Source organism: Balaenoptera acutorostrata, chromosome 8 (genome assembly GCF_949987535.1).
Source record: "Balaenoptera acutorostrata chromosome 8, mBalAcu1.1, whole genome shotgun sequence".
Classification (NCBI taxonomy): Eukaryota; Metazoa; Chordata; class Mammalia; order Artiodactyla; family Balaenopteridae; genus Balaenoptera; species Balaenoptera acutorostrata.
This window is the reverse complement of record NC_080071.1, coordinates 79,700,425-79,726,364: the sequence shown is the minus strand read 5'-3', so window position 1 is coordinate 79,726,364 and position 25,940 is coordinate 79,700,425. Positions and strand designations below refer to the sequence as shown.

The window sequence follows — 25,940 nt, the reverse complement described above, 5'->3', positions numbered from 1 at the left end:
GGTGGCAAATATAATAAAGACTGAGCTCCACAGCTGTGAACACTATGATCCCCCAAGGACTGGAGGCTCCCATTACACCTTTCTTTTCTCAGTACAGAGGGTCCCCAAGTTATAAAAGTTCAACTTATAATTTTTCAACTTTACAATGGTGTGAAAGTAATATACATCCAGTAGAAACCAGACTTTAAATTTTGAATTTAGATCTGTTTCCCGGGGCTAGCAATATATGGTAAGATACTCTCTCCTGAGGCTGGGCAGTGGCAGCTAGCCACAGTTCCCAGTCAGCCAAGCGAGCATGAGAGTTAAAAAGGAATACGTCCTTAGCTCTCAACCCATCAGGGATCCAAATGCCCTTAGAGCATGGGCAGCTAGAAAACCTAGTGGGAATGGTCCAGTGGTCCTGCTGGGGCTGGCAAGGGCTGGGATGTTTCTGATATTCAGTCACCCGCAAGGAGTGTGGCCAAGACCAGCAAGAAATGAAAAAGAAAAAACAGTTGGCAGGGTATTGCTCTACTCCTGGGAAGGGGACTTTAGCGGCATCAGTGAGAAGACAAACAAGGAGCTGGATGTGAATGATTTGATGGGGTCGTGCCCCAGGCAGACCAAACTGTGCTTTGTTATTTTTCTTCTTCTGAAATCGTCTTCAGAGCACTGATGCTCACTTCCTTCCCACCACTTGTTCCGTTCAATCCCCACAAGTGGGCAAGTGTAGCTATGAGAGCATCACCTTCAGGGCATGGAAGGTAAGCACCCCGAAAGATGAGAGAGGACTAATGCGTCCTGCAGTGTCATCCTGCCAGTGGTTGAGAATCTGCCTGCCAATGCAGGGGACACGGGTTCGAGCCCTGGTCTGGGAAGATCCCACATGCCGCGGAGCAACTGGGCCCGTGAGCCACAACTACTGAGCCTGCGCGTCTGGAGCCTGTGCTCCGCAACAAGAGAGGCCGCGACAGTGAGAGGCCTGCGCACCGCGATGAAGAGTGGCCCCCGCTCGCCGCAACTGGAGAAAGCCCTCGCGCAGCAACGAAGACCCAACACAGCCATAAATAAATAAATAAATAAATAAATAAATAAATAAATAAATAAATAAAATTTATTAAAAAAAAAAAAAAAAGAACATTCTGCCATGTTAGGGCTAACTTGAGGAGCTTGAGGGGCACTGAGGGTGACCCCACACCATAACAGCTCAGACAGGCTGCCCTTTGCTCGAGGTGGAGCACCGCTCTGCCATGCTTCCAGACCTCACTGGTACCTGGCAGGCCATCTAATGAGAGGGGTGATGGCCACCTGCACCTCAAGAACTTTTTTCCAAATCACTCAGCCAGTCAGAGAGGCTTCTACAAACTACCCCCCAACCACCACTGTGTACATGGAGCTGGGTGGTGTGTAGGTGTAGGAGGAATCATCCATCAACCTACCTTGAAGCTGGACTGGGGCACCCTAGGGCACAGCAACAGGTGTGCAAAGACAGGAAGGAGGTAAAAGGAAACATCAAAGTTTGCTAGGCTGGGCAAAGACAGAAGTTGGAAAGAGAAGCTCATTTGGAAGAGAAATGGTGTGTTCCCTGTGGGTGCAAGTGCTCGACAGCATACTGATGCAAACTGTCTCGTGTTGTGCAGGAAGCTCCTAAATAGTAACATGCCTCTGAGCAGCCATTTCCCAGCTCCCCGAACTGTTCACTCTGGACCACTGTCTCCGTGCCCACATCGTCACCTTCTCTATACCTTCAAAGCCTAATTCAAGTGCCAGGACCTTGTACCACCCCCATAACCACATCTCCTCTTCCTTTAGCCTGAGACAGCTCCCCTCTCCGCTCTGCAGAGTGCTTTGCTTACGGCTGACTTATGGCTCTGCAGAGGGGCCTCTAAATATTTTGTGAAGCAAAATGTGTCTACCAGGCTAGAAGCTCCTGACTGTAGGGGTGACATCTTATTCATGCTTGTTTCCCCCGCAGAACCCAGCCCAGGGCCCAATTATATTTACATCATATAATTATTGACCTAATCAATTACTCAGTATTTGACACCTTTCTGGACAAAGAGCTTCCTCACAAGATGGCTGGTTGTCAAAAAGTTCTTATATCAGCCCCAAACTGCATCTCTGTAGCCTCTGACCATGGCTTTCCCCCTTATGACTATCTTAGAATGCTTTCCTTCATCTTCAACATGATAGCCAACAAATATTTAAGTCAACATTCATCCCTTGCCCACCCCCACCAAAGCTCTCTTCCTCTTCTTAAACTTACTTATAGTCTGAAAGGGGTCATAATCTTGACTTAGTAACTAGATACTAGGAAGAAGAAAAAAAAGCAAAAACTGAGTTCAAAGACAGTGAATAACTTGGACTGGTTTGAGGTTTGGATGAGATCCAGCTCCCTGATTCCATGATTCATTCTCAGGGAAGAAAGACACAAGTCCTTGGAATGCTCAGAGGAAACAGTGGATTTCTGTCACCCACTAAAAGAGCACCCAAGGAAGGACTGTTCTGTAACTGGACACAGCAGTCTGGTGATGCTTTCAGCTCCCCAGCAGTTGAGTGGAGTTTTTCTGCAGACCAATACTACCTTAGTGGAGCCATGGAGACCTAACGGAAGCATATGTTTTACTAAACAGATGGAAGGGACCTTAGAGTTCATCTAATCCAGCCCTTCCCATTTGCAGGCAAGAAGACTGAGGCCCCCAAAAAAGAAATGAATTAAACAGTTCCAGATGTATCTTCAGAAATCTAAATTTCCAACATCACTAACTGGGCTCATGTCCAGCCTCCTGCAATTATAATTTCAGGCAAAAACAGAATGGCTCCTACTTCACCTGCTCCCTGATACTTCACATCCTCACCAAAGTACAGAAGCTCAAGACTAGCCTTAAAAAATGCCTTAAATGATGTCTTCAGCTCCATTGAAGCCTACAGGTAATACAAGTTGTTGTGATGTTCAGGTTCTTAGGCTGACATATAGCTTCAAGAATGTTAATTATGTTCTTATAATTTACAATATATCCATACATTATATATTTTAATAAGTATAAAATGTAATATGTTTAAAAGATCATAAAGGAAACACTGTGTGAGTGACTTCTATCAACATTCTTTCCTCCAAGAAAAGGGGAGGCTTCCCTGGTGGCGCAGTGGTTGAGAATCTGCCTGCCAATGCAGGGGATGCGGGTTCGATCCCTGGTCTGGGAGGATCCCACATGCCGCAGAGCAACTAGGCCCGTGAGCCACAACTACTGAGCCTGCGCGTCTGGAGCCTGTGCTCTGCAACAAGAGAGGCTGCGATAGTGAGAGGCCCGTGGCCCGCGATGAAGAGTGGCCCCCGCTTGCCACAACTAGAGAAAGCCCTCGCACAGAAATGAAGACCCAACACAGCCAAAAATTAATTAATTAATTAATTAATTTAAAAAAAAAAAAGGGGGAGAGAGGGAGACAGGAGAACATTTACAAGGGTTTTTCCCAGAAAAGAAGGGCATTTTGAGAAGACTGTTCAAACATTGTTTTTTTTTTACCATACAATGTGCACAATAGACATTACAGACCCCACTCCAGGGATGAGTATATCTTTCGCAAATATTATTTAGTAGAATGTTTTTATACCCGACAGGTTAATGATGTGTTTTTAAGTCACATCAAAATATCGTGTATCCGTCATGGAGACCAGAACAAAGGGTGTTCTCATAGGTCAGCAGTAAGCCAAAGGGCTTTTCCTGCTCTCTTTTGCCAATACAACACCTCACTGGGGGGACATAAGGGGAGAAATTTAAGAGAAGGACAGATGGAATAAAGTATGGCAGGAAGAAGCTGGAGAAAGAAAGTCTACCAGAAGAAAAAAAAAGAAAACACATGGGATACTTCACAGCAGTTAAAATGAATACACTAGTGACACACACATCAACACATAAATCTCAGAAATATAACACTGGACGTTGAAAGCAAATTGCAGAATGATACATACAATGTGTCATCTATCTAAACTTTAAAAGCTTGTAAAACAATACTGTAAGTTGTTGGTGGATAAGAACATGACAGTAAAAGTATAAAAACTTGCACAGGAGTGGTGATCACCCAATCAGGCTGGTGGTTACTTCTGGGGAGGAGAAAGGAGAGAGGAAAGAAAGGAACATAGATTTTAAAAGAGTATGAACGTGACTTCGGTTGACCTTGTATGGTTCTGCTTCTTAAGCTGGATGGCAAATACATATGTATCTGCTAAATTAGTATGCCTTTTTGTATGCCTGAAATATTTCATAATCAAAAAAACTAAGTCAAAGTTATCCCAAAAGAATTGGAACACCTCTCCCACCTTCCTCTCTTTCTCACTATCTATTGATCTATACGTGGTACATATTTTACATAATATAACGTATATATGTATAATAAGAGTGAGAGAAGAGCACAAATAGGTGAATAAGATGATAGAGGATAAATTGGTAGGTAAGACTGATAGATAAACAGATGATAGATAATAGATGCTGATGACAGATAAATAACAGAGAGATTGATGATGATAAAATAGAGCAATAGATGATTAAAAATTGAGCACTAGAGAGATGGAAGATAGATAAGGTTGGATAGGATTATTTTTATGTGCCAAGTGCTTTTCATGACTATCTTATTTAATACTTACAATGACCCATCTTACAGATGAGAAAACTGAGGCACAGAGAACCTATGCTCACAAAACTATGGGGTAGCAGATGCCCAAATCCAGCCCAGGTGAACCTGCCCCCAGCACTCTGCTGATTTCCTGCTCCATGATGCCACTTGGAATAAAGGGACCAAGGAGCATTCAAAGGTTCTGGTCCTTCCTTTAGAAATCCAGAGAGAGGGGAGCTTGAGAAATATTTTTAAAGTAAATAAAAATAAATAATATAAATAAAACAAGCTGCTCTTCAGGCAGACAGGAAAACCATCCCCCAGGATCTATCTATCCACTGTCATCCTGATTTCTGCCCACAGCAGAGTGAGGTCTGGCCCTCTTCCTCACTGTCCCATGGAAGACACCTCGTCTCTTCATACACACAGATAACTGCAGAGAGCATCTTATTTGTCAACAGTTGTGCATCACAAATCTTCTCTCCTGTTTTAACTCACATCAGTTGACACTTCAGCACCAAAATATAGATGCTTTTCGGCATTTACAAAACCCAAAGTCCTGTGAACAGTGATGAAGCAAGCTGGGGAGGCCTTTTTGGAGGAAAATCTACTTTCCTGGACCAAAACGAATGATTAACTGCATTGCCCCAAAGGCTCAGGATCAAACCCTGTATGGGCAGTGATTCAGTAGGAAACCTCACCATCTTGGTACCTTCACAACTATTTGTCTTTTTAAAAACCAACAGTGACACAAAATAGCTGGAGATAAAATACATTCTTAGAAAAATTTGATCTGAGACTGAAGTTCAAAAACTAATTCTCAAAATTCGTATCTGTAGTGGCTTAATAGGCTTATTCTTATTTGAAAATTTTCTATGTAGGTTGTTTGGGATTAAAACCTTAAAATACATGCCATTTAACCATCTGCCTTGTGTTTTCTCTTAGTATTAAAGTTGTGGTTAAATGATCCATATTTTACATTTAAATATTTGGAAACACGGCCAAGACTCATTAAGAAAAGCATACATTTAGCTCCCCATTTCCTCTGACTAATTTTTAGAACTTTTGTCTACCCCTTTCCTGAAGAACAATCCTTAATCACACCAAAGACAGATATGTTCATTTCAGTGATTTCAATAACAGAAGAAATGAAACTCATATTGCCAGACTATAGGTATTAGAGATGATCTAATCGAACAATTTCATTCTGTAGAAAATCTCTGAGGCACAGGTAGAAAGTCATCTTGCAGACTTACATGGAAGAAGCTGACCTTTGCTTGAGCGCATCTTCCTGCAGGGGTCACCAACAGAAGTATTTGCCCTCAGTAATACTAGGTGAGATAGATGGGACATTTCTACAAGGCTTAAACTGTGTCATTTCCTTAGGCATTTTCTCTTCTTGCTTTGACTAAGGTCGATAATGCCATCAACTTGAGTATTTATGACTTAAGGCGTCAAAATTGCACGTTTAGTTTGGTGATTATGCAACATCCTTTGTTGTTGCTGATTGTGGCAAAGATAACTTGTGCTTTCCTTCCACTGTTTAGAGCTTTTCTTGGGAAATGACTGCCAACTCAGGATGATATCTCCGCCACTTTTACACCTGGTAGGGTCAGTTCTCAGCAATGGAGTATGAACGAAAGTGATGAATATCACATCTCAGCTACTATGGGTAAGAATCCAGTGTGCCTTATCCCTGAATCACTGCATGGAAAGCAGGATGCCTAAACCCACAGTGGACTCTATGAGAGAGCAATAACTTCTACTGTGGTAAGCCACTGAAGTTTGAAAGTTTAGCTTTACAGCAACTTGCCTTATTATTAACACATGGATCAAATGAGAAGCATCTCAAAACCATAAAAATATTGATATATCCCAAGCCAGTAAATTACATGGAGGCCCTGTCTACATGTTCTGCTTCTTGATTAAATGATGAGATTGCAGTTCCCAAGGCTGTGACATCAGAGCCCTCACCTAAGAAACAGCAAGATCCAACTCAGATCAGCCCCAGGAAACCCCCTCGAGAACCACTTTGGATGATTCTGCTAAGTCGTTCAAGAAACAGCACCCAGAGTGTGTCAGTATAATAGCCCCAGAATGATTTTTACCTTTTCTTAAGAGGAGGAAAGAATGTAGAGGAGATTAAGATACACAAATCATTCTGCTCTAAATGTCTAGAAGTCCCTTAAGCCCTCTGTTTTACCCCAGGAAATAATGAAAGGCTTAGCTAAAAATGCCCTTTCTTAAAAGGTTCCAAGTTTTTCATGTCTGGACTTTTCAATTGGTTCCTTCAACTTCATCAAACAGATCACTATTAAGATCAGAAGGAAAAAAAGTCAAAAAGCCATTGAATTCATTTGGAACATAACCCGCTGAGGAAATGGCTACATAAATACAGCCCTAGCTTAAAGCCCTCTGTTTGCTCAGCTGTGTTTATTTACATTAAATATTGGCCCTAACTAGCTCCAGTATTTACTATTCAACCCCATCCTGCTCACCTGAACTTGGGGTTCTTCGTTGAAAAGAAATCAGATGAATGAATTAAATGCTTATGATGTGCTTATTTGCATCTGAATTCACTTGAACCCCCAAAAGTTTGTTCCAAGGGTTCCCCAAAAGTTTGGCCTCAGAGACTTGAAGCTTCAGCCAGCCTTGAAGCAAAGACCAGTACTTTTTGAATGTTTTTTTTAGCACTGGAGCCCATATTTCTAGGGAGAGTTTACACAGAACCCAAATAAATGAAATAGGCAAATTCCCAGCTGCTATAATTGAAGCAGGGTTGGGGGTCCCAGAGACCCCCCACCTTTGGGCTGCAAAGGTACATCTGATTCAATCCCTTTCTGTTACCAAGAAAGAAACTGAGGCCCAGTGACATGCCTATACCCACTCAGCAAGTGAGTGGCTGCGCCAGGACTGGACAGCATCTCCAGACTCCCAGCCCGATGCTCTTTCCAGACAATGGGCTGCTCCTCAAGAAGACTGCTTCTTCTCTAGGTGTGTTCACGCACTCTCTGTGTCTATGAATTTTCTGCCTAAGTTGGGAGATTTCCACAGATGCTTGTCTTCTGGTTCTGAAGTCAATTCATGCAGCCATCTCTGCTGAAAACACCCAGGGTCCTGGGGTACAGAGGTCTCACACAAAGGTGGTCAGCAGGTCCTCGGCATGGGGGCTCTCCCCATGAGGAGACAGGCAGCGGTGTCTGCACACTCAGCTACCCAGCTACTCCCTTTCCTTTTTCCGGTAACTGTGGTTCAGACAAGCCCTTGAGAGCTCGCATGCTGGTTCTGCAAGCAAAGAAACACCACTTCTTGGAGATAGAAGGGCTCCTGGAGATCATCTAGATTCTGCACCAACTGCCTCATTTTACAAATGAGAAAAACTTATGTCCTGGCATTTTATAAACTGAAGAATACTTTAGAGATCTAAATAGCCATGTCTGCCAGGCCCCTTGGAATAGAAAGGGGCTTCTCAAGGTGAGTGTGATGCATGAACCACCTATTGGAATTACTAGGGTTGCTTAGTAAAATTGTATATTCATGGATGGAGTATGAATCTGCATTTTTACCAACCATTTCAGATGAATCTTCTGCAAATGTCACTGGAATAGTGGAAAGAGCATAATCATTCGTGGGAAGTAGACTTGGGTTCAGCCCAGCTCTTCAATCATCTAAGTAGTAGGTTGGACCAAACCACTTAAGCTTCCATGTGTCCCATGACAGGGCTGTGATGTTCTGGGGGGTAGTGGTGGGCAAAATCCTAATAAAATACTAACCTAGAAGAAGGAGATTCCATGCCTTCTGGGAAGGTTCTCTGGCCCCTCTTCAAATACCGAGTCAGTTAGTTCAGGCCTCTGGACCAACTCCCTACTGGAGCGGAGTGGAGCCCTTCAGGGCAGCTGACCTGTCTCCATCAGTCACACATCAGCTTCCTCCCCGCGGGCACAGTCCTGAGGTTCTGATGCCCGGACTCAGCTTTATCAACCTGAGGCTGTCCGAATGAATCTCTTCTCTGCCGTCCATTTTACTCTCTCCTTTCTTCTCATGCCTAACTTTTTTTTTTTTTAACAATAAGGCATGCTCATAAACAGTAAACTGCCAGACAAATGTAAACCACTATTATTATTACTATAAGCCCTGAAGGAGTTGTAAGAGGCAGCTTACAACTCAGCTAGAGAGAAAGGCTCCACACTTGAGGCAGAATTTAAGACGGAAGCTGGTATAAGACCATGTTGAAAGTGGTGAGACAGAGAATCACCCAAAGATACTGTGGGTTCAAATGTAAGACCTGAAACCATAAAACTCATGGAAACAAACATAGGCAGGGGCTTCCCTGGTGGCGCAGTGGTTGAGAATCTGCCTGCCAATGCAGGGGACTTGGGTTCGACCCCTGGTCTGGGAAGATCCCACATGCCGCGGAGCAGCTGGGCCCGTGAGCCACAACTACTGAGCCTGCGCGTCTGGAGCCTGTGCTCCGCAACAAGAGAGGCCGCGATAGTGAGAGGCCCCCGCACCGCGATGAAGAGTGGCCCCCGCTTGCCACAACTAGAGAAAGCCCTCGCACAGAAATGAAGACCCAACACAGTCATAAATAAATAAATTAATTTTTTAAAAAAAAGATGCCTTGCTTATTAAAAAAAAAAAAAAAAAAACATAGGCAGAACACTCTTTGACAGGAGTCATAACATTCATGGGATCCTGATTTTCATTTATTTGCAGGACCAAAGCTGCAGGAAGCTGAGAGGTCACCTGAGCCTAGTGCCTCTTTTAACAGATGAGGGAAACAGAAATCCAGAAGGTGACTTGCCCAAGGTCACCCCAGCTAGTAATTGGTGGAACCTGGAGTGGTCCACCTCCTGGGCGTCAACAACCACTCCGGCCCTCCCTCACCACTTCACCCCACCCCACATGGTCCTTCTCCAACAGTTGAGATCATCCTGGTCAAAAACAAGTTTATCTCTACTAAGATGCAACTGAGGTAACTTGACCATACACCCCAGTTGTGTGGGATGATTCCAGTTTACATATATTGATAATTATTAACAGTATTCCCTTTCATTACCAAAAGGGGCCCAGCTTGAACACCACATTACATGGTCACCCAAAGCTTAGGGATCTGATTACGATTCTCCCCATTCTCCCTCAGTGGTAAAAATTAATTTGTTTCTGCATTCTAGCCTTCACAAAATTTTATAATCCTATTGCACAAAAGCCTGCAAACTGGCCATCCACAGGCCAGGCACTGCTCAGAAATGTATTTGGGGACTGTTTTAAAATTCTCTTAAATGGTTGAGTTAACATTTTTAATTTGAGAAATGTCACTTAAAACCTGGATTGGACAGCTTCTTTTGGAAACGTAGGTCTGCTTCACGGAGGCCATATTTCCTCCTGACAGCAATTGCCTGTCCCAGACTCTCGTTCAACACAGCCCACCCCCACCACACTGTGTGCTGCTTACACATTAACTTCCTGCTGTGCGGGCTTTCAAGTCTATGGTCCCTACATTTATACAAACTTATACATGCTGTGGGTTGAACTGTGTCCCCCCCAAAAAATTCATATGTTGAAGTCTTGACCCCAGTATCTCAGAATGTAACCTTACCTGGAAATACGTTTGTTGCAAATATAACTAGTTAAGATGAGGGGTTTAGGTTGGGCCTCTAATCCAGCATGACTGGTGTCCTTTGAAAAAGGGGGATTTTGGACACAGACACATATACGTAAAAGAATACCACGTGAATACAAAAGCAGAGATCAAGGTGATGTGTCACAGACCAAGCAACACCAAGGATGGCCAGCCAGCAAACCACCAGAAGCTAGGGGAGAGGCCGGGGCACATTCTCCCTCAGCCTCCAGAAGGAACCAGCCCTGCCCAGACCTGGATCTCACACTTCTGGCCTCCAGAGCTGTGAGATAATAAACACCTCTTATGTCACCCAGCTTGTGGTATTTTGTTTGGCAGCCCTAGTAAACTAATACATTTATATAAACTTACATAAACCTGATTCTCAGTCAGGGGCGATTTTGTACCCAGAGAATTTGGCAACGTCTGGAGACATTTTTGGACCTCACAACCTGGGGGTAGTGGTCCTACTCTCATCTAGTGGATAGAGTCCGGGGATCCTGCTAAACATCCTACAAGGCACAGGAGAAACCCCAGCAACAGAGAACTATTCAGGCCCAAACGTCAATAGTGCCAAGATTGAGAAACCCCGAATTAGTGGACCTTGATCCCCTCCTTTGTTTCCTGCACAGGCAGTGTCAGATTTATGCCCAGCTCACAGGTTAAAAAGACAGAAGCAGGCAAGAGAGGCACGCTCTGATTTAAAACCACAGCAGAGCAATCGGGGGTTTGTAAAGTGCCTTCCTAACTGTGCCAGCCCATTTCTCACTCTCCCTTGCTCCACAATTTTTCATTAGACAGCTATTTGCCAAGCCCCGGCTGTGTGCCAGGCATGGTGCTAGGGGATGCAGCAGAACACCAGACAGGAACAACCCTGTGTCCCTGGGGCAGGAACTTTTTTAAAAAAAATTTTTTGCATGCATTCACTCATTTAATCCTCCCCAAATCCTATAGGATATGATACCATTATCCCCATTTTGCAGATTTATGAAATGGGGGTTAATTAACGTGCCAGCATTTCAGTCCTGGCCTTTTCAGAGCCTTTATTTTACCCTTATACCACACTGACATCCCAGCAGGTCAGTAAGCTGAACCCCAGAACTAATGTCCCCTCTTTCCATCCTGTCATTTTATCCCAGGGCACACCTCCTAAAGCTCTCACTCTTTGGTCTAGAAACTCTGAAAATGCCCATTATCACCTCTTTTGTCATGCTGATCCCAGCGTGTTCTGTCTGGCAAAAGGGATTGAGACTAAATGTAATCAAGATCCTCTCGTTCTGTGAAATTACCAGGCTATTCACGTCGCACATCGTGAAACTGGAAACAGGAGAAATTACTCCCAGGCTTGCAGCCTGATGCATTCCTTCCTTATTCAAATTCTTGTTTTAAGTATTTGAGAAATTGGCGCAGTCAGCTGTAAATGGACACTGACTTTATCTCACCTCAGTTTTCCCTCAATAGACAAGGGCACCACGTCCGGGACATCACACAGGGGTTACATTTATATGTAAATAACAAATGCTGACGCAGGATTCTACAGGGCAGTCAGGAGGGACCACCTCTCAATTAAGGAGTGGGACTTCTTGTTCCACTGCAAGGGCTTCAAATAGGGGTTCTCGTGTGCGACACTTACCTCTCAGTGTTTTCATTTCCCCTCCTGTAAAACAGGGGAAATAATAACCCCAATACAAGTAAAATGTTTGCAGCAGTGCCTGGCACATAGTAAGTCCTCAGTAAGTGTCAGCCATTGATAGTAGACAACTATAAATAAATTAATTTTTTAAAAAAAAGGGCCTTCCTGGTGGCGCAGTGGTTACGAATCCGCCTGCTAATGCAGTGGACACGGGTTCGAGCCCTGGTCCGGGAAGATCCCACATGCCACGGAGCAACTAAGCCCATGCACCACAACTACTGAGCCTGCGCTCTAGAACCCGTGAGCCACAACTACTGAGCCCGCGTGCCACAACTAATGAAGCCCGTGCGCCTAGAGCCCATGCTCCGCGACAAGAGAAGCCACCACAATGAGAAGCCCGCACACCGCAATGAAGAGTAGCCCCCTCTCGCTGCAATTAGAGAAAGCCCACGCACAGCGATGAAGACCCAACGCAGCCAAAAATAAATAAATTAATTAATTTAAAAAAAATAGTAGACAACTGCTTCCGTCCTGGGTGATCTTGATCAGCTTTCTGATCTGTAAAATGGGAACAATACGTGATACCTGCTCCACAGCATCAATAAACCTCTGTGAGACGTAAGTGGAAACGCTGATTCAAAATCAATTTGTAAATTGCAAGTACTATACGAACTGTTGACTTTTTAAAAAAATGCACAACGTGAGAGTTGCGAGTTAAGTTTTATTTGGGGCAAAAGGAGTTCTGCAGCGCGGGAGACAGCATTTCAGATAGCTCTGAGAAACTGCTCCAAGGAGGCGAGGGGAGGAGCCACGGTATATAGGAGTTTTGCAACAAAAGGGCAGGTTGTCGGGATGTCAAAAGATTATTGTTAATTAAAGAAAATCAGATATCCCAAGTTAAGGAATTTAGCGCTTTTCTATGTATGGGAAGATGCAAGAGTCTGGGCTCACTGAAATCATTCCTTTGATATGCACCTCAGCTCTCTGGGGCCAGTATCCTGTATTTTCACATCCTGAGTTCCCTCAGGGCTCACCGCAGGGAGTGGCTGCTGTCTGAGGGCTGGCTGCTAGATGGCAGGTATTCTTTCCTTCCAGAGCTTCCTCAGGGTTCACCGGCCCACGTTGAGGGGTGCAATCGCTGATGACTGTAACATCCTTTGTTTATTGATATGGCAGGAAATATTACATTTATAAATATTCCATTCCATTTATAAATATTCCATTTATCAAAATGGAAAGGTATTGGCGTCCTGGTTCTCTGTGAGGGATGCAAATAAGGTCCTAGCTCCCACGTATAGGCATTAGCAGGAAATTCAATACCGAGCTCTACCCCTTAACTCCCAGACTAAGTCCTGAAATTCACTAGATGCGTTCCAGAGCTTGCTTGCTCTCACACACTGACCCTTCTACCGCCTGACTTGGCCATGTCTCTTTCTACCTCCAAGATGATTTTGTCTCAGTGCCCTTCCCTGTCACTGGGCATTGCTTGGAGCCCAAGCTCCAGGATACTCAGAGAGATTTCAGTGGCTGTACATCTCAGGCAAATATACTTGAAGCCCTATTCCTTTCCTCTCCAAAGCCCCATACAAATATTCTTACCCTCCCCTGAAGCTTCCATCCTCCACAAATCATTAGTTTCCTGCATCTATAAATAAAGTTTTGATTCTCCAGATAACCTGCTTCACACTCAATCCAGAGAAAAACATTTCAGTCCTTTGCAAAGATGGTCCTCCCCCTCCACTACCCTCTAAAAATGCCTGCTCAGAAGATGGACCACCTCAGAGACAGCCAGTCTCTTAGTCTGGGTAACCCAAGTTCTTCTCTAACCTGGGTTCTCCAGAAGATGTGCTTCTGTGAGAAAACACTATTTGGGGAGGGCTCGTGGGAGGCCCCAAACACCCTAGAAATGATGTAAGTGAACCTAAATCCTAGATGTCCAAGGATTCAATCCAAAGGACTCAACATTGTCTAGGAAACCACAACCCCCAAACTCCCATGACCACCCAAGCTCCTACTCACCTTGGTTTTAACTAAACTCTTGATGAGAAGGAGACCATTGCGGAGGGCTACCATTTGGAAAGGAAACAATGGAAGTTGGCACAGCAAAGTGCTTTCAGAAAAGACAAGCTGCATCCACTATTATATTATTTGTTCATTCTGTCTTCTAGCTTGGCTCTTCGAGAAAAGGGCACATAAAGCACTCATGACATTTGGTGCATTGTCTGGTTTCTTCTGCCAGGATTCATCAGGGCCTCCTGTGAACTAGCTCTGTACTTCTCAGTCACTCCGGCTCTACCGGGGACAATGATGGCTTGTCTGCTGTCCTTTGCTTGTGTCAGAGCTGGGCAGCTTGCAACAAGATCACCTGAAGACATGGATTCTATCTGCCTAGACTTGGACTAGTTGGCATCCAAACAAATGTGCCAGGAATTTGTGGAAGGAACAAATTTCTTTAAGAAAGGCAGAGTGTAAGATATAGACTAATCAGGTAGCAAAGCAAATATAGGCTTCTCTCCTCCTGTTTAACAAATGCAATCCTACAGTGTTGTCCTTTACACTAGGATTGGTCAGAACTTGTCTACATTGGACTGACAATTGCCTCTCCTCCCATTAACAAGTTAAAAGTAAATGAGGCCTGATAAACAGAACTCCAAGGCGAGCCGGGAGTCCAGCAGACTCACGTGGTCCTCACCAGAGTGAAGAGAGGGTGCGTGCCATCCTAACATGATCTGGAGGCAAGTGAGAGCACAAAAAACTCTTGAATTAAATTAATCCCATCAAAGGAAGGGCTTTGCAAATACCAACAAGGCATGTTCCAGTTTTCTGTTGCCACATGACAAACCACCCCAAACAGTAGTTTAATACAATAACCATCGCTTATTATTTATTACGTGATGTTTGCAGGGTTGACCGGTCTCCACTAGGTGGTCCTGCCCCACTTGAGGTCCCTCCAAGGATGCAGGCAGAGACCATCTGGAAGCCTCAGCCACTCACACAACTGGTGCCTTGGCTGGGAAGGACCAAACAGTTGGGGGTGAATAGCTGGTAATCCTCAGACATCTCTCTCTACCTCTAGGTGGTCTCTCCATGTGATCCCTCCCCGTGTGGTGGCTTCAGCGTAGGATGTTCTTCTTGCGTGGCTGCGCAGGGCTGTGAAGGCCTGGGGAAAGGGAGCAAGACAGAGACCCAGAGAGAGACAGAGAGCGAGGTGGGTGCTGTATTGCCTTTTATGATGTAGCCTTGAAAGTTGTGCAGGGGGGCCTCCACTGCATTCTATTGGTTAGAAATCAGCCACTAAGGAATTCCCTGGTGGTCCAGTGGTTAGGACTCCTTGTTTCCACTGCAGGGGGGGCAGGGGTTCCATCCCTGGTCGGGGAACTAAGATCCCGCATGCGGCGCAGCACATCCAAAAAAAAAAAAAGATATCGGTCACTAAAATGTCCCATAGTCAAGGGGAACTGGACCCATTTGTTGACGGAAGGCATGTCAAAGAATTTGCAGACATGATTTAAACCCACCACAGTGATTTCCAACCCTTACGCTATGGAATCACCTGGGGAGCTTTTGCAACTCCAGCTGCCCAGGCCACATTCCAACCAAAGTAGAATCTCTCAGAGTGGAACCCAGGTAAGGATTTCTTACCATAAACCCAAGTTTAAGAACCACTGCTTTAGACAATAGGGGTATTCTTGTTCAGCATGCAAAATAAAAAACCTACCTAAAACTTACCTCTAGCAATGCTCGGCAAACCTTTAGCAAACCTCAAATCACCTCTAGTGATTTGAGCAAACCCAATGCCGGCCTTTCGTGATAAATATTTTTAAATGTCTGCATTATGTTCTGAATTAAAATTCATAGGTAATATAACTTGCCTATACCCATAATGTCCAAAAATATTACTATATTAACCTAGCTATCATTAAAAGTAAAATAGAGAAAGGTAATTTGTAACATAATTATAGGAATGTCATTAAGTAAATATTCAGACATGATGGTATTAAGCATAAGGCAATCACAATGCTTGCACTCTATGCAGACTCGCTGTGAATGTGACAGCTACAAATGCAGACTGACACGAATACATTGTACTGGGGACTCAAGTGCAAAAAGCAGCTTTAACATCATTAGTGTGATTTTCTAAAAATAAAGCAACGGTGTTCGTTTGCTAGGACTACTATAATACAAGACCATAATCCAGATGGCTTAAACAAGAGAAATGTATTTTCTAATAGCTCTGGAGGCTGGAAGTCCAAGATCAAGGTGTCGGCAGGTTTGGTTCCTTCTGAGGCTTCTCGTCTTGGCTTACAGATGGCCATCTTTCCTGTGTCATCCTTCTGTGTACCTGTGTCCTAATTTCTTCTTATAAGGACATCAGTCATACTGGACTAGGGCCCACCCTAACGACCCCATTTTAACTTAATTATCTCTTTACAGGCCTTGTCTCTAAATACAGTCACATTCTGAGGTACTGAGGGTTAGGGCTTCAATATATGAATTTGGGGGGAACACAATCAGTCCATAAGAGAAACTAACTCTTGGTAAAGTTCTAAACAGAACAAAGTAGTATAATCTCCCCTCAGTTTTCAAAGTCATTGCATTCCCATGAAATTTACTGTATATTATTAAAACTATGCCTTCCCACCAAATCCACATTATGTTTATATGTTAAATAGGGTTGGATTCTAGGCTCAGCTCAATAAAAACAGGTTTTCCACCTGTATGAATGTCCCTTTGGGCATTTGACAATTGTAAAGGCCAAGAGACAATTCATTTGTGCAGGACTGGGACACAGTCAGGCACCATCAGCTTCTTCCTACTAAATGCTAGTAACACTACCTCAGTCACTGTGACACGAAAACTGCCCCCTACAGGGCAAAACTGGTTCCATCGAGGATGTCTGATTTAAAGGAACCCAAGGATAAATCGTAATCAGAATATTTCTCTTGTCAGAGAAGCATCACCATCTCCTACTTTATTTGCTTAGTGAGATTTGATTTTGTGATTAGCTCTTCTAAAATTGGGGACAAACTGTTACTGAGTTCAATACTTGAGCTTAACTGCAGGGCTATCTGACATATTGGAAATCACCCAAGCCAAAGAGCATCCCAAACAAAAAATTGTTTTGGTTTTATGCTGTTCCAAATTAGCCACACTGATGAAAATCTGTCAGTTGGTCTAATAAATAGTCTAAAGTTGATGGCATGCAATAAGGGAGTAGAATTTCTTCCCTTAATACACTCTTGGGAAAAAAAAATAAACTAAATTTGCCATTGATCTAATCTCCTAAAAATGTTTCAAAGCTTGAATGGTAATTTGAATTTTGGGTATGTATATACATAATTGAAAAAAGATCAAGAACAATATAAAGAAAAGGCTTCATTGTTTAATGAGTAGTATCATGCCCAAAATCCCAGAGTGAATCCAGCCCAGATTTGTCTGACACCAGAGCCGTTCTCCACCTCCACTCAACACCAGATGGATGGGATGTCTGGGAAAAGGATGAAAACAAGGCAGGCACACAATGGATCATGTAGTATTTCTCCAACAAACCTCGAGAGGGTTCTCATGGCAGATGGAGCATGAAGGATGGTCCCCCAAAGCACCTCATCTTCCGTCACCTTTAGATTTCAGTTTATATTTGGACAAGACTCAAATTTCACTCATATTATCAGTGTCTAGGTCGAGGGGAAAAAGACATACTAAAACATACGTGCTTCAAACAATTGGGCTGAACAGAAACTTTAAAATTTTTAAATGTTGAATACATTATTGCTTTAATGATTAGATTTTTATTGATAAATGGCCTGAAAATCGACATTACTATTCCATGTTTGGCTCTTCCTTTCTCCAGAACACAAAAGAGTTGGGTCTTTTGAGACATGCCAAAGTAATTATATTTTTGCACAGCTGGAGACAAGACTATTCCGCTTGATGAGGTATTGTCCACCAAGACCCTGTCTGTTCCTGCTTCCAGCATTCAGGAATTTCTTCCACAGAGAGAAGTGAGTAGGGAACAAAGTCTTAATATTGTTACCTCCTTTTAACTGATTTTCCTTTAATTACAGCTATTGATTTATTTACAGCATGAGAGATTATTTATGGTTGCGTCTATATGTTGAAAGATAACAGACACCTTCCAAAATATTAGCTTAAATAGTTTTTATAGTTTCCATGGCCAATGTGAATCATAGTGCAAGTGATGACAATAAGAGTCTGACCCATTTTTTGAATAAATGAATGGCTATGACAGATTAAAGCATGTAAAAACACTGGAAAAGTCAAAATGATCTGTGATGGTGAATATGGTGACAGACGTGACAAGAGTCTCATCTGAATATTATCATCTAGGGAACAGAAATGGGGGTTTTCTTTTAGCAAAGGAATTCAAAACCATGTGTTTTGGATAATCTTTTTAGTCACAATTATTTGTATTTTGAGTCATTGAGTGATTCTCAAGGACTTTAGTCTGTCCAAAAGAGATGTTGTTTACAAACCATTAAATGTATGTTACAGTACTTTGTAGTTTGCAATCTCATCCTGAAATCCCAAGAGTCCCCACCACAGATTCTGTCCCTGTGGTACTGAGAAGGTCGTAACAGTGTAGGATTAAAGAACAGGATCTTTGCCAATGGTGTGTAACCATTGCTCTCAGAGGTCCCACAGGTTTTCCTTGTGACCCTGAACCCATAGGATCATTGTGTACACATGTTACCCAGCAGGGGTTATAAATGCTATAGGAGTTCAGAGATGACAGTAATCAAATAACATGGGATTTAACTAATCCCTTTTTTCCCTCCACTTCCATCTTCTCTGAAAACATTCAGGGATGCTGTCCATGATTGATTAGATCATGTGTGCATGGCTGATTCATCTAGGTCAATGTCATGAGAAAAATACCCGAAAAGTGTTCAATTACACTGCAATCATTATAGTCATAATGTATTCAAACTATTATGATAATTTTACAACAGCCAAATGGAATTTGAACAGTGCAACTAATCTTCCATCCAGGTCATTTTTATTATGCACCGCCCCATTGACCATTTGGCAATGGATTTACGGGAACTGTTGAACATTATGTGATAGCTTGCACTGAGACGACCAAGGGAATCTGACATGAAAGGAAATATAATGGTTCATTTGTGGGCCCAACATTCATAAATTCCCAAGACTTAAAAATTATTCTTCCATTCAGCACACATTCACTCAGCTGCTATGTTCCCCACATAGAGGACTATATAGCAGACATCAAAAGGTGAATAAGGCTTAGCCCTTGAGAAACACATCACTGAACCAGAAGAAAGACAAGAGAACAATGACCTATAAAATAATGCTGACTGTCCCATATGGTAGTCCTAGCCAAATGTCGCTATTGAGCACTTGTAATGTATTTAGGCTAAACTGAGGTATGCTGTAAGTATATAACACACACCAGATTTCAAAGAATTTGTTATATCTTATTGGTAATTTTTACATTGATTACATATTGAAATGATATTTTTGGATATATTGAGTTAAATAAAATATATTATTAAAATTAACTTTGCATGGTTTTTTTTTTACTGTTTTAATGTGGCTACTGGAAATTTTTAATTATGTATCTGGTTCATGTTATATTTCTATTGGGCTGCACTGATAGAATGTTATGTGCTATGTGTGTGGTATGTATAGAAAGAAAATTGTGCACAGAGGAAAAGGCAACAGATTCTGCTGAGCAGAGATTTTGACATTTAATATTGGTCTTTAAGAGATTTCTCTGGAGGAGGCAAACCTTGAGGAGAAAACCAGAATGGAAGACGCATGAGCAAAGTCACGGAGGCCTTAAAGAGCTTGGTGTGTTTGTGGAATGGCAAGCAGATTAGTATGTGTGTGGGGTGATGGGTGGGAGCAGGTAGCAGGAGACAGGCTGGGAAGGCATGTGGAGGCCCACATGGGTAGGGTCTTATTTGCCATGGTAAAGAGTCCAAGTCCATCTGTGGACTAAGGAACATCCTCAAAAGTCTTTAAGCAGGTGGTTGACATGGCCAGGTCTTGTTTATTCTGGGAGCAGAAAGAAGAGCTTGAAGAGGGAAGAAACCAGAGAAGAAAGACCATTAGAAAATTACACCAGGAATAATGAGAGCTTGAGTAAGATCCATGATGGGAAGAGCAGAGAGGAGTGAGACTTGATAGGTAATTTTCAAAGCACCCAAGGATATGGCGCTTGCCTTGAAATCAGAAGGACAGATTTTTTTCCCCAAGCTAATGCTTATTTTCTATCTGCTAAAGGCACTTATTATCAACCAACAACAAAGAATAAAACTGTTGACAATCATATTCATTCTGGGATTCTTTTGATTTTGTGCCATATTTAGATTCTTTAGGGCCTTCTTTTCCCCATTCATCCTGATTCCACTGAGGAGTGTAAGAGCAACTACTTGCTCAGCCATCCCACATGGAGCACTTCCTCTTGAGTCAGGCCCTCCTTTTTTCTCATGCTGTGCTATCATATGGTCGAAAAAGGCTAATCCACGTGGCCAGGCCTGGACTGGAATTGCTCTTCACTTCCGCTTTCCCTTTGCACAAAGGCCACTGAAATCTGTTCTGTGATTCCTCTCTTGTTTACATAATAGCTACCTCTGTCGTCTGTCATGTTTTCATTTTCCCTCGGGGAGAAAATGCTACTCTCCCCAGGATTCATGAGAAAAAATGAGGAGTATAGTTCAATTAGCACTAGTCAGAAGCAAACCTTGGAGTGTTCCAAGTAAGTAGCAAGTGATGAAGCTAATGAAAATGTTAGTGGAGGCTAAGAAAGAAAGACGGAAGGCACCACCACAACAATAGTTTATCCCAATAAGAGGAGGTGGGAAGGGAGAGAGAAAAGTTTACTTTTATTGCAAGAAAAATAATAGATGAAGTAAGTGGGGGGAAAAACCCACAAGACAGCCACTGGCTACAGCTATAAAATTAAGAATCTTCATTTTTTAAAATCAGACTATATCTTTGTTCTTAAGAGTCTACAATATGATTGGTATTATCTTCAAATCTTCACAACACCCTTCTGAGTGGAACCTCTTAGGGGGTCATGCATAGCAAAACGTGATGCTGAGTTATAAAGAGGAACATTCCATTTCTAGACATCTCAATTTATGACTCAAGTAGTGAAACCACAAGGTCTGCTCATAAGGAAAGTGTAGGAGATTCCATTCTCTAAAGTAAACATTCAAAAGAATTCTGAAATCAGCTACTGACCAGCCAGGACATCTTAAAAAAAAACTGCTACGGGCTGGGAAGCCGGAAAATGCCTAAGTCCATCAAGGTTTGTTGGTTACAAGGAACAGAAATTGAATCCTGCTACATTAAGTAAAATACATACATATATATATATATATATATATATATATATATATATATATACTGAAAGGCTATAGAATAATTCACAGAAACGAAGGAATAACAGAGTGGTCAAAATTTCAGAACATCCAGGAATCAGGAAAGCTCTGGAGAGCTAGGTAGCAGCAACCAAGGAATACTCCATTCAGGGCACTGCCATCAGGATTCATGAGTTTAACCAAATTCTCTGGATTATTCTCTGTGATATCCACATGCTAAGAAGAGAACGTCTTACCAGTGTAGCTTGGATCACCCATCCACTTCTGTCCAGGAAAGAGAGAATTCCTTGACTGGCCATCCCTCCAAGCCTGAAAGCAACAGAGAAAATGTAGTTGAGTCCCCCAAAGGAAGAAGAAGGGGTGCTGTGAAGGCAAAAACAGGTGTCCTCTACAGGACCCATGCCATTTCTTTATTCATGCTCTTCACTATTCTAACTCTCTCATCTAAAACCTCCCACCCTCATGGTCTACCTTCAACCCACTTTCTTTAAGAAGTCTCCTCTGGATACTCCAACCCTTATTGACCTCTTCCTCTTCTTAACACATACAAGTAGTCATTCACATAATCATTCACTTGACGAATATTTTTGGGCCTTCACCATGTGCCCGGTACTCTATTGGGTACCCATTCCGCAACTGATAGCCTTGCTTCTCCTCCCCGTGATATTCCAGGTATAACTGTTCGTATCTGAAAACTCAATTTAAGACTTAACAGCATTTACTGGTTGCTCATCAGTCTTTGATACCACGATAGGGATCCAGTTTGGGCCAATTGCTACAACCTAGATACAGGCTCTAAAATTTTTTTAATAACTATATGATACAACTAACAAAACCAAAGTACTTAGAGATACTTTCAAGACAGATCAATTCTAAGTGATAAAAGCAGAGATCCTCAGTTTACATTTAATTTGTAGTTATTAATCCATTCAAAAAACAAATATTATTGAATGTCTTTACTATATAGGACACTTTACTAGGCAGAGCTGGTATTCAGCAGCATACACTGGTACACTTGTATCAGTTGTCGAAATAGTGAAAACTCCCATGCTGGCTGGTGAATAGCCACTGTCCCGAGCCTTCAAGTGCCCCATCACCACCCCAGCCATCCCCATTCCTAGGGCACCTCTCCAGGACCCCTACATTCCCACAATCCAGTGACTAAAAGTTAATCTCTGGCACATGACTCTGCTCCAGCCCTTAGGCCAGTGTCTGTTCTGATAAGTACCCTGTCATCCCTGTTGATAAATATTTTTAATATCACTTTGGTTCTAAGTACAGGAGTGGATACAAAAATGGGCAGGTCCTAAGGAGCTTATGTGTGGAGTACTACCAACAATAAAAAAGAACAAAGTGGATGAATCTCAAAAACATTGTGCTAAGTGAAAGAATCCAGACAAAAAAGAGTACATACTGTATGATTCCATTTATATGAAGTTCTACATCAGAGAAAAACAAACTGTGATAATATAAATCATCCCTGGGATGAAATGGAGAAGAGGGTTATTGATTGGAAAGGGATCCAAAGAAACTTTCAGCAGTGATGGAAATGTTTTATAGAGGAGGGGTGTTTGAAGTCTGTTCACTTTATTGCATGTAAATTATATATTTAAAAAAGCGCTTGCTGTCCAATAAGGAAGATAATACCTCCAAAAATTAGTTTAATACTGGTCAGAAAGCCTAAGTCCCACAAGAGAGGCATAGCTAGAGCCTGCATAGCCAAGTGTTATAACCACCCTCTCTTGGGTTGTACAGCACTGTCTGGACAGGAAGAGTTATTTTGCCTCCCTCAGTTTTCTCATCTGCCAAATGGTGACAATAATAGTAGATACCTAAGGGGTTGTTGTGAGGGTCAAATGAGTTATCCATCGAAAGCATTTAGAACATTTGGCACATAGTAGGTACATAATTAATGTTCACTATTAATAAAACAATTATTGGACTCCAGAGAAGGAGGGTCATGTTCAGCTGGGAGAGCACTGAGGAAGCAGCGTCTGAGCTGAGTTTTGAAGAACTGTTTCTACAATGTGGGCATGGGGAGATGGGAGGAAATTATATACATGTCACTCACCTGGCTACTCCATCCAAGAATTCTCTTCAGTGGCACTTCCTCATTATCCCTTTGGCTACGTTACCGCCCTCTCTACACGCTCTCAGAGCTCCCAATACTCTCTTGTACAGCACTTATTATACTTGCATTTAATCAATAAATTAATTGATTAATATTTAAGTATTTATTCCATATGTATCACACTTCTCCAGCAGACCAGAAGCTGCAGGTGGTCAAGATGCTTACTTTTATAGACCCAGGTCCTAGCACAGAAACTTGCAGAAATTATTATTATTCAATAAATTAATAAATACGTTATTTATCTTATATAAATCAAGTTATCATTTTACTCCATTCACCTCAATTCGGAGTATGTTTAGTTAACTGGTGGGCTGGGGTCCCTCCATGAGCTTAAGGGCTAGCTCTGCCACTTTCTCCAGGTGAACGCAGGGCAAGCTAGTTCTTTATATTCTAATCTCCTGATATGCAGACTAGGGTATAGTAAGAGTTCATCTGCATAAATTTCTTGTTACATATAAAGGAATGTTTGTAAAGCATTTTGCACATTTTGTGATGTGCCTATCGCATAGTAAGTGCTTAAAAAATGGTAGCATCAAGATCATTCCCTTCACCCAACCTATAGAGTGGCATCACTCTACCCATGATGCTGTCATGCATCAAAATGTATCAAAACACTCCTGACTATACGACTCCTTCTTCTCAAACTCCTCCCCCCAACTCCCAACTGACAGACTGTGGGATAAGGCTCAGTATGATTTGTCTCCATTGTACGTATCTTGCCCAAGAAAGCATTGCAAAAAAATCTACTCCAATACCAACCATTTGGCTTCCCTTTCCTTATCCAACCCCAAGATTGTATTTTCTTATTTTTCCAATAGTGAGTTAGTGAGTGTTGCAAAAGCGTTTTAGAATTTACAGAAATCTCACCCCTACTCTATCTCATTTTACATTTAAATCAATCTCGTTATAACATTTTTCAATATGAGATTAGAAAATTAGAAAGAGGTAATATAATCCATCCCAGGACACAAAGAGAGCAAGGAGTAGGGCCAGGATTTCAAATCCAAGTCTTCCAGCTCTGAACCTTACATTCTTTGGCTTCTGGCCTAGAAGTAACTTTCTAGAAATTTCTGCTGTAGGAGAAGAATGATATTTCTGAGTGTCTTTCAGTCTGGGTATGCTGAGGCCCAATACCTGATTCCTTCCGACCCCAGGTCTAAACTCCAGGGAAATCAGATGGTACTTGATAAGCACAGCCTGAGGCTTCAAGACTTTAGTCACTGTCCTCGTATGAATTTTCTGGAGCAAGAACTCAGCTGAGTCAAGTCCAAGCTACAGCAAGTAAACATCATTGGAAAAACTCCCACCTTGAAGAGGTGGTGAAACAGACTGTCACATTAGTAGAGAAAAATAAAGAACTAGGTGTAACGGCCTCCAGAGTTTACCAGATAGGATCATCCAAACACTGCTGGACTCTGCTTCTATTTTTTTCTTCTGCATCAAATTTTATTCAGATCCAATGAGGTGGAGTTATTTCCTTTTTTTAACCCTTGTTAATTATCTCCTTGGGGATATATATATACACACACACACACACACACACACATACACACACACACACATATATATATATATATATATTCAAGGCTAATTGTAAGAGTTCTTTTTACCTTAATAAGGATACTAAGTGAGGAGATAAATGTGAAAGTACCTAGGATTTTCAAGGCACATATGGGTACTGAATAAATGCTTATTAACCTGGAATCTGCTGAAGTTTCTTTCTGGGACTTTTCAGCTTTTCACAGCAGACACCAAGGTCTGCTTTTGTCCTAACCCTACCATGGAACTAAATATACCCAGAATGCAGAGTTCTTTTGAAGCCTTAGTCCCTTGCCTAAGGATTTCTGACACATTAAAATACTATTAAGTAAAGTTTCAAAGTCAAAATAATCAGACTGCTTTTCACCACAAACCCTGGAGAAATAAAACTGCAAACAACTCATTAGAAAGGCTGAGAAAAAGCTATCTTGTGGGCTGGCCAAAATAGTGTATTGCTATTTAGAATTTTCTCTGGGATGCTTTCTCTCTAAATATTGCAAGAAAATAATTAGCTGTTTCACACATGGAGATGTCTAAAACGATTGGCTCAAATTTCACACACAGAAACATTGACAAGCTCCTTCTCTCTGAAAAGAGAAAGGCAGACCAGACTGATGCTTCCCCATTTGCATTTCCCTCTCTGAGCTGCCTTTCTGAGTAAATGCCATGATTTTAAAATGAAGTCTGTTTTTTTTCCACATCCGAAATATCTTTATTTGCACTCTGGAAATGCTGACGTCAATTGCCTTACAAATCCAGGGGGGAAAAAATACAAGTTAATTGTAGTTGAGAAGACTGTCGAATCTCTAATAATGGTAGGCACAGAGCTTGTCAGCACAGCATCCGTTGCCATAGTTACCTGTGAGGGATGACCACAACTGCATATCACTTAGCTAAATGATCCCACATGGCACCTTAGTGATTATTAGAGAAGAATCCGATATTCCTCTGGTGAATATGTGAACCAAGTGAAATGACCCCTGTGAGCAGGGTTTTCTCAGGGGTTTTTTTCCTTCCAGATACTAGCAGAATGATCGCTTGATAACTCTTAAAAGC

General features: G+C 42.2%; 1 protein-coding gene across 1 annotated transcript in view; it reads right to left on the bottom strand.

Annotated features, from left to right (window-relative positions):
- KCNE4 (potassium voltage-gated channel subfamily E regulatory subunit 4) overlaps positions 1 to 21,513 on the bottom strand; it is a 36,269-nt gene extending 14,756 nt beyond the window's left edge. Inside the window, exon 1 of the mRNA XM_057551973.1 lies at positions 21,451 to 21,513. The gene's annotated coding sequence lies outside the window, so the exon portion shown is untranslated. The remainder of the gene's footprint in view (positions 1 to 21,450) is intronic.
- Between the last annotated feature and the right edge of the window lie 4,427 nt (positions 21,514 to 25,940).